This window comes from Otolemur garnettii, unplaced genomic scaffold (assembly GCF_000181295.1).
Source record: "Otolemur garnettii isolate 467f Iridium unplaced genomic scaffold, OtoGar3 scaffold00024, whole genome shotgun sequence".
NCBI lineage: Eukaryota > Metazoa > Chordata > Mammalia > Primates > Galagidae > Otolemur > Otolemur garnettii.
Genome location: NW_003852419.1, coordinates 10,545,853 through 10,554,460, shown reverse-complemented (window position 1 = coordinate 10,554,460; position 8,608 = coordinate 10,545,853). Strand labels below are relative to the sequence as shown.

The window sequence follows — 8,608 nt, the reverse complement described above, 5'->3', positions numbered from 1 at the left end:
TATTTATAATTTTATCTAAGGTAACTAATTGCACAGGAATGTAAGAATATGCATGCAAACATACTTGAGTTGCATGTGTTTGAACTAAACACAACTTAAATGGTATTAAAGAATTATGCTATTATAGTTAATTATATATATATATATATATCATATTCATTAATATGTGAAAAAGTAAACAACAAAGAGTTGAAGAAATAAAATAGGAAACAAAAAAATGTGATCCCATGTAAGCAAAATATGGTGGGTGTGTATGTGTGTGTGTGTGTGTGTGTGTGTGAGAAATCTGTTTAAGACAGCATTTTTTAAAGGATGTTTATTAAAATATTAAGAATAGCTAAGTTTGATTTTTATATTTTTTATTTTACTTTCATCTAGTAATTGAAATGTCAGAATATTCACATGTTGTTTTATTAATTAGAAAACCAATTTTATTTTCAAAACTCTCAACGTAACTCCTCTACCTACCTGTTCTCTCCTTTTTGTTTCCTCCTCTGCATTGCCCCTCATATGTTACTTCCCATTTTTCTTTCTCCTGAATCTTTTCCTTTTCTGTCCTTTCCTCCAGGAGAATTATAGCAACCACATTAGCAAAGCCAAATATTCAAGAATTGAATGTTGCTCAGCCATAGAATGTTAGAAGTGCTGATTAATAAATGTTTAAAATCATAGTTATGAATTTAAGAATATTTAGTGACACAACTTACTGGTTATTGATGAAGCATTTTGATAAGTGCTATAAAAACACTCTAGATCTCAATGTAATATGATATTACAGAAATTTGGACATTTTGCTCATCTTATTGCTTGCTAATCAGGGTGTACTGACCTGATAAAGGCTCCCAAAGATTCAGGTCCATGTCTCTGGAACCTGTAAATGTTAACTTCATTGAAAAAAGAGTTTTTTGCAGATGTGATTAAGACAAGAATTTTGAAATGAAGAGATTATCCTGTATTATTTGGTGGGCCTTATATAAATCACAGGTATCTATCCACATGGAATAAAAACTTATTTCAATTCAAGGTGGGGGAAGGGTAATGAAGAGGGGAGAGGCAGGAGGTGGGGGGTTCTCACTGAATGGTGGAACATAACTGCAAGAGTACTCTACCTAACAAAATCAAATATTTTGACTTTCTTTTTTTACCCTCACATTAACCTGAAATAAATTTACTTTTTGAAAAAAATGAAATAAAATGAAACTTCCTTCTACTCTCAAAAATATAAAATAAAATATTCATTTCTCTTTTTATAAAAAAAAAAAAAGTCATAGGTATCCTTATATGAGGGATACAAAGGGATATTGGAGACATACAGAAGAATAAGAGGAAAAGACAGTGTGATCCCTGGAAAGACATTGGAGTGATGTGGCCACAAGCCAAGGAATGGTGATAGCACCAGGCAAGGAATGGATTGTCCTTTGGTACAGTATGAGTATATCCCAGCTCACACCATACTTCAGTCCAGTAGTATTAATTTTGAACATCTAGCCTTTAATATAGGGTAATAAATTTTCTTTATTTTCAGCCAATAGTTTTGTGATAATTTGTTACAGCAGTTATAAGAAACTAATGCACATGGCATATGTTTCAGGATTCCATGGATTTTTCTCATGAAATCCTCTCTTCCTGAAAATACTTCAACATATGGCTTTTTTTTTTTTTTCGAATATGGAACACTGCATGAATTTGTGTGTCATCCTTGCACAGGGGCCATGCTAATCTTCTCTGTATCATTCCAATTTTAGTATATGTGCTGCCAAAGCAAGCACAATATATGGCATTATTTACCAAACTTATGTTCATCTCAAAACCTGGTTGTCATGTTTGCACATTATATAGTCCTAGAATCTGACTCTAAAAAGTACTATTTAAATAGAGCAAATTGGTTTGTAAGATATTAGGTCATCCACGCTAGGCTGAGGAAGGATTATTTTCCTGTGTTATACTGAATTTCCTTTAAGTAATCATAGAACAGATATTGCTGGGAAATGTTTCAAAGAGCAAGTCACAGACATACCTTTAGATCTAAATATTCTAGAGCCTAAAGTAAATTCAGAACTTGTGAATTGTATCATTGATTCAGTATCAACAACCTGAGTTAATTTTGATTTTTTTAGGAAGTCACATATTATCCTAGTTCAGAGTAGTGTGTATGATTTCTAAACTGATTTCTAAAAAAGTAATTAATTACTTTCATGTATATCTCACTGCTTCTTATGGATTTGTCATATAAATACAATTTAAGGCATATTTATAAAGTCATTGTTCCCATGGCTTTCATCTGTTTTACAGAAATCCAGTGTTTTTCCCATGTTATTTTGTGAGATTCATTTATCATATGTCCCACTATATTTTAATCTATATATAGCTTTCTATTATGATTTTTCTTCCGACGATCCACCCCATCATACAATCTATTAAAATTTTATTTTATAATATATTTAATATTTAATATTTAATATTTTAAAATTTATACATACTGCAATAAATGAGAAACATTGCCTTTTAAGAGATGACTACAGCAATGTTCCTTTACACCATTACTATTTTTACTGCATACGTATTTCACCTTATAAATTTGACTGCAGCATTATATTTTTAAATGAAGAAAGCAAACTAATTTCCTTACTCTCTACACTTTATGATTCTTTCTCATCTATTTTTCCATGAAATTGCTTTTGTTTTCATAATCAATGAATATATAATTTTAAATAATGCCTTTTAAAAAACACTAAACATGTATCTATTTTTTATGGAGTTTCTTAGTATTAGCATCATAATTTAAAACTGTTACCTAATCTTCTTTCGAATGGATATGTTTTCATCAATACTTGGCTATTTCTAATATTTTACTCCTGAAATAACATTATCAAAATCTGGATTCACATATTTTTGAGTGAAATGTTCTCATTTTCTACTTCTTTCTTAATACTTAATCTAAACAAAATTTCATTCATACAAAATTTATTTTGAATACAAATCTCCAGGTTATTTTTCCAACAGAGTTTGGCATACCTTTTGTACACTTGTGTCACCCTGTGTATACCTGCCTTTAGTTCCTCAAGCATAATACTGAACTATAATGGCTTCATTATGTAACCTCTTTCTGACTGTAAATTCCTAGGGAGTAGAGGATGTGTTTAATCATATTTTTGCATTACCCATCTTGGCAAAGTGCTTATTGGCACAAATATTTTATACAAGAAAAGTAGTTATAGTTGTAAATGCTGTAGCTACATTATCTGTGTTGAAATCCTGGCTTTGTTACTTCTTACTTGTGTGACCTTGGACAAATTGCATAATTTCTTTGAGACTGTTTTGTCTTCCTTAAAAAGTAGAGGATGATAGTGACTACCTCATAGGTTGTACTGAATATTAAATGAATTAATTAGTGAAAAGTTCTAGAAACAGTATCTAGAGTATAGTATTTACGCATGTCAGCTACTATTATTATCATTATTTTTCAATCATATGTTGAAAACATGTTTCTTTGAGACTAAGATAAAAAAAATATACAATTACCATTGCCTAATAGAATTATAATTGACCTTTTGGAAGAAATATTACAAAGTGCCTCATTCAATCACTAGCTCTAAACTTTTTTCTTTTAAACAAGTGAAGGATAATTTAAATAAAATGACTTAAATTGCATGATCAGTTTGTAGATGTGGAAGAACCTTACTTGACATCCTTTTATCTAAAAAATGGGCATTGACATTAACTACATATCCATTTTTGTTCCCATATAAACTCATGTTAACAAATTAGTAATTACTTTTCTATTCTCTATGCATAGGGAAATAATTACACACTGCAGGAAAAACATTCCAAGTAGTTATGTGGAGGTTAAAAAATGTACATAATCAACTTCAGATCCCTAAAAAGCTCAACTAGATTCTTTTAGATGCCTATGACAAGCACAGGAGAGAATTATATAGTTTTCAGATAGACTATAAAGGAACTATAGAGGGTTCAGGACAGTATCTCCAGCCACCACATTTCTCAAAGTAAAAAATGCCTCAGGACAAAGGTCCTTTGTCCAGGAAAATGCAATTAAAATGTGCCCACAGGATCAAAAACAAGTCCAGGGTGAGTCTATAGGGCTACAGGCCCACTCAGCTTAACAAAAAAGCTTCCAAACAGGAGCCTGATTCAAAGAACGTTCTTACAACTGTGGCTCTGCATAATGGAGTCGATTATAAGTTTATGCCTAGAAAACCCACAGTGTTTTTAAGAGACTTGTATCAGCTTGGACTAAATATGACAAGGAAAACTCAACATAGAAGGCTGAAAAACTTATCTAGTTGCAAATATGACTTGGATGTTAGAGCCAAGAATCTTGGAGAAACACTCTCAATGAACAAAATGGCCCAAATCTAGAAACATTTCCTTCCCCTAGAAGGTGTTGGTGACAAGAACCCAGTTGGCTATCACAACTGATGTGAACCAGTGACTATTCTGTATTTCCCATTCCTGCTTAACAAGAGTTTCCATTGTAGTAATCTCAACCCTATCTTTTCACACTGTATGCTGTATCTATTGAGGGGTAAAGGTTGTGAAGCAAGTTTACTGTGTGCTTGTTACCAACTTTTCCAAGTCCAGTGAGATGCAGTGTACTCATTTGCAACGAGTTACGTGAAATGAATGTGTTACTTACACATAGGCAGCAAGGGACAACAGAAGCCCAGGATTCACTGTGAGCTACTCCCCTGAGGCTCAGAACACTGCCTAGAATGGAGTCTTGACTGACCATGCCCACTTGCATCACAGATGAGGAACCCAGAAAACAAGCCTGCCTTGGGTTATATGCCTCTGGGTCACAGGAGTCACTGAGCTATGAAGCTTAGTTTAAAGGACATACTGTTGGAGAGGAGGCAAGGGGCTGCAAGAGAATCTGGGATGTTCTACCCTTATCTTGGGATGTTGAAGTCTCAGTATATTCTAAAGTTATTCTTGAGAACTACAAGCAAGAAAGCAGAAGAACTGAATCAGTCCAAGACCAGGTGGTGACCAGTCCTGGAGGTGGAATAACCTGTTCATTTAGTTTCTAGGTCTTCAGAATGAAAATAGCCATAGTCATAGATTGGCACTTAAAAACATAAACCAAATAAATCTGGAGCTGATATATGCATATGATCCTTGATGCTGAGCCTGGGTCTGGTGACGCTGCAACAAAATCAGACTTTTTAGGAAATTAGGAGGGGGTGCTTTAATTAATTGCATCTCCTAAAAGATATGTTGACTTTCTAACCAGTGATACCTCAGAATGTCATCTTCCTGGGAAATAGGATTATTACATATATAATTAGTTAAGATTTGGTCATATTGGAGTAGGGTTGGTACACCTTTAAGCTATTGTGGTTGGTTTGCTTTTAAGAGAATAAGAGATATGCAGGGAGAACATAACCAAATGATGACAGAGGCAGAGACTGGGTTTTTACAAGCCAAGGGACACCAAGCATTTGTAGAAAACTTGAGAAGTTAGAAAAGGTGACCTGCTCCAGGTTTCAGGAAGAGCAGAGCCAAGCTGATACCTTGGCTTCTCATTTAAGTCACACATTCTGAGGCCATCTATTACCCCAGTCCTAAGAAAGTGATATAGGGGTGGGTATATTTGCCCATGGGAAGTATGTGCATATGTAATTTATGGCCAGAAGTAAGACTATCTAGATTAAAAGTAGTACTAATTCTTTGCCACCTTTCAGTGGAAGGTATAGCTTATTCCTTCTCTACTCAGATACAGGTCTGATTCCATAGCTTTATTTGATCAAGAGAATGAGAAGGAAATGACTCTATACAACTTCAAGGACTGAGGCTTAAGAGATCTTCAGGTTCTGGTTTTCATGCACTGGGCATAGTTTCTCTTTGAAAATTTTGAGAGAAGCCCAAGTTGCATAGAGAGATGCAAGGGCAGAGGACCTTTGTCTAGTTGACAGCCCTGTCTGAGCTCCACGCTGTTACCCCAGCATTGACTGCCAGTATGGACAAGTCATCTCAGATGTTCCAACCAGCCAAAGCCCAGCAGAAGATTCCAGAACAATATGGTCAAGCTACAAACTCTTGAGTAATAATAAGGGATTTTTGTTGTGGTAAACGACTTACTTCAAGATGTTTTATTTTAAAGATGTTTTATTTATTGAGTACTCATCACATGCCAGATGCTGCGCTAGAAACTCTACATTATTTCATTTAATCTTCATCAAAATGTAAATGTAAGACAGAATTCCTTCCTACTTTAGATATGTAGAAATTAAAACTTAGGGAGTTGAAATGAGAATATTTCCCATCTAGAAAGGGACTGAGAAAGGAATCCTACCAAAATCTATCAGAAACAAAAGCCTGTGTGCTTACCCACTTCACAATTTTATTAACTGTGTGATCTTGATGAGTCATTAATTTTCTTTGTGAAACTTTTTCTCATTCACAAAACAAACTGATGAAGCCTTCACTGTGTAATCCACAGGTTTGTTTTGATGATGTTAGGCATATACGTAAAGTAACTTGTGTAGCATAAAATCAGATATACATACAACATGACACTATTTTTAAGTTATAGTTTAGCTACAATTTTGAAGTGTAAGAGCTTTTGTTTGGAATTAGAAACATGTTTCTTTTTACTATTTTTATTAGTTCACTTGCCATTCTTTTAATTTTATATATCTATTTTGCCATCAGTACTAGTGACAGGAGTCCTATGTAAGAATGAAATAATACTCCTCAATTTCTTTTCTTTTTTAAATGTCAGATTGCTATGAGGGTACACACAATTAGCTCACATTGTTTGCATTTGTATGGTAAAGTCCAAAGGTAGTTTCCTTCACCCAGGAAATGTGCCATATGCCTGTGCATTGTTCCTTTTGAATGGGAACTTCCTCCTTCTTTTTCTCTCAAGAGAAGCTCTTCAAATGTAAAGGTCCAGAAAAACCCAGAGACATTGGTGATTTTTTTTTAATTGCCTGTTTATTCATGAATCCATTAACTTTCAGATTGTGTTTTTAACCACTATTGAGTAACAGCTGGATTCTTATTGAACTCATTTCTTGGAGCCACATTCGTTTTTCTAGTGCTAAATCATGAGAGCTGAGGGCATCTTTGAGATATTAAAACCCACACTCACTCGCCCACACAATTGCACCAACATTAGAAAGGTGGCAAAGAGGATGATTCAAGGAATGGAGTGTGTGAGGTAACCATCTGATACTTGGTACTAAGAATATGGTTTTTCTGTTTGTTCCCAGGAATATTTGTTTTTTTAAGAAAGACGGTCAGCTTAAGAAGACATTGTTTTACAGTATTCAGCTACAGCAACATTAGACAATATATTCACACCTTAAAAGGCTAGTGCTTTTCCTTAGCACCTCGTTGGTGCCATGATTTAGTTTCACAAAAATAGGGCAGCATTGCCCTTTGGACCAAAGGGCTTATTAATTAATGAAGGGACCAGGTCAAATTGTGTATATCTCTATCTATCTATCTATCTATCTATCTATCTATCGATCTATCTTACATGTTTGTACGTTAATCTAAAGTCACACATGACCTAACAACAGGGGCATATTTTGAGAAATGCATCATGAGGCAATTTTGTTGTTGTGTGAACATCATGGAGTGTACTTACACAAATCTAGGTGGTTTGTGTAACTATTCCACACCCAAGCAATATGGTGTAGCCTATCGCTACTAGGTGATGAATCTATGCTTATACAAATAGCATGTTAGTGTCCTGAATGCTGTAGGCAATTGCAACACAACAGTGTTTATGCATCTAAGCATAAACATATAAGAGGTACAGTAAAAATACAGTATGAAAGAGAAAAAAATAGTACATCTGTACAGGGCATGTACAATGAATGGAACATGCAGGACTGCAGGTTGCTCTGAGAGAGTCAGTGAGTGAGGGGGGAGTGCGTGGGAAGGCCTAGGACGCCACTGTGCACTACTATGGGCTTCATAAACACTGAACATTAAATTAATAATTTTTCTTCAATATGTTTACTGTAACATTTTTACTTTATAAATTTTTCATTTTTTAAAAATTTGTTGATTCTTTTGTAATGACACAGCTTATAATCAGGCGCAATTATACAAATCTATTCTCTTTATATCCATATTCTATAAGCTTTTTCTCTTTTTAAATTTTAAATTTTCTTTTTTATTTTTGCTCTTTCAACATTTTTATTAGAAACTAAGATAGGACACACACATTAGCCTAGGCCTATGCAGGGTCGGAATCATCAATATCTATCCACATCCCGTCTTACTGGAAGGTCTTTAGGGAGTAATAACATGCATGGAGCTGGCACTTCCTCCAATAACAATGCCCTCTGGAATGTTTCCTGAAGGACCTACCAGAGGATGTTTTACAGTTAAACCTTTTTTTTTGTTTAATCAATAGAAGGGATATACTCTATAATGATGAAATGTATAGCATACTAAATACATAAGCTAGGTACATCATTATTATCATTATCAAATATTAAGTATGGTGCATAATTGTATATGCTATACTTTCATAGGGCTGGCAGTACAGTAGATTTGGTTACAACAGCATCACTGCAAACGTGTGAGGAATGCATTGCACTGTCATGATGGCCACGGCATCACAAGG

At 34.4% G+C, this 8,608-nt stretch overlaps 1 non-coding gene across 1 annotated transcript; it reads right to left on the bottom strand.

The window, feature by feature from the left end:
- Positions 1 to 1,662: 1,662 nt before the first annotated feature.
- Positions 1,663 to 1,769, bottom strand: LOC111724593. The gene has a single exon (XR_002772863.1). It is a non-coding gene; the product is annotated as a U6 spliceosomal RNA (small nuclear RNA).
- Between the last annotated feature and the right edge of the window lie 6,839 nt (positions 1,770 to 8,608).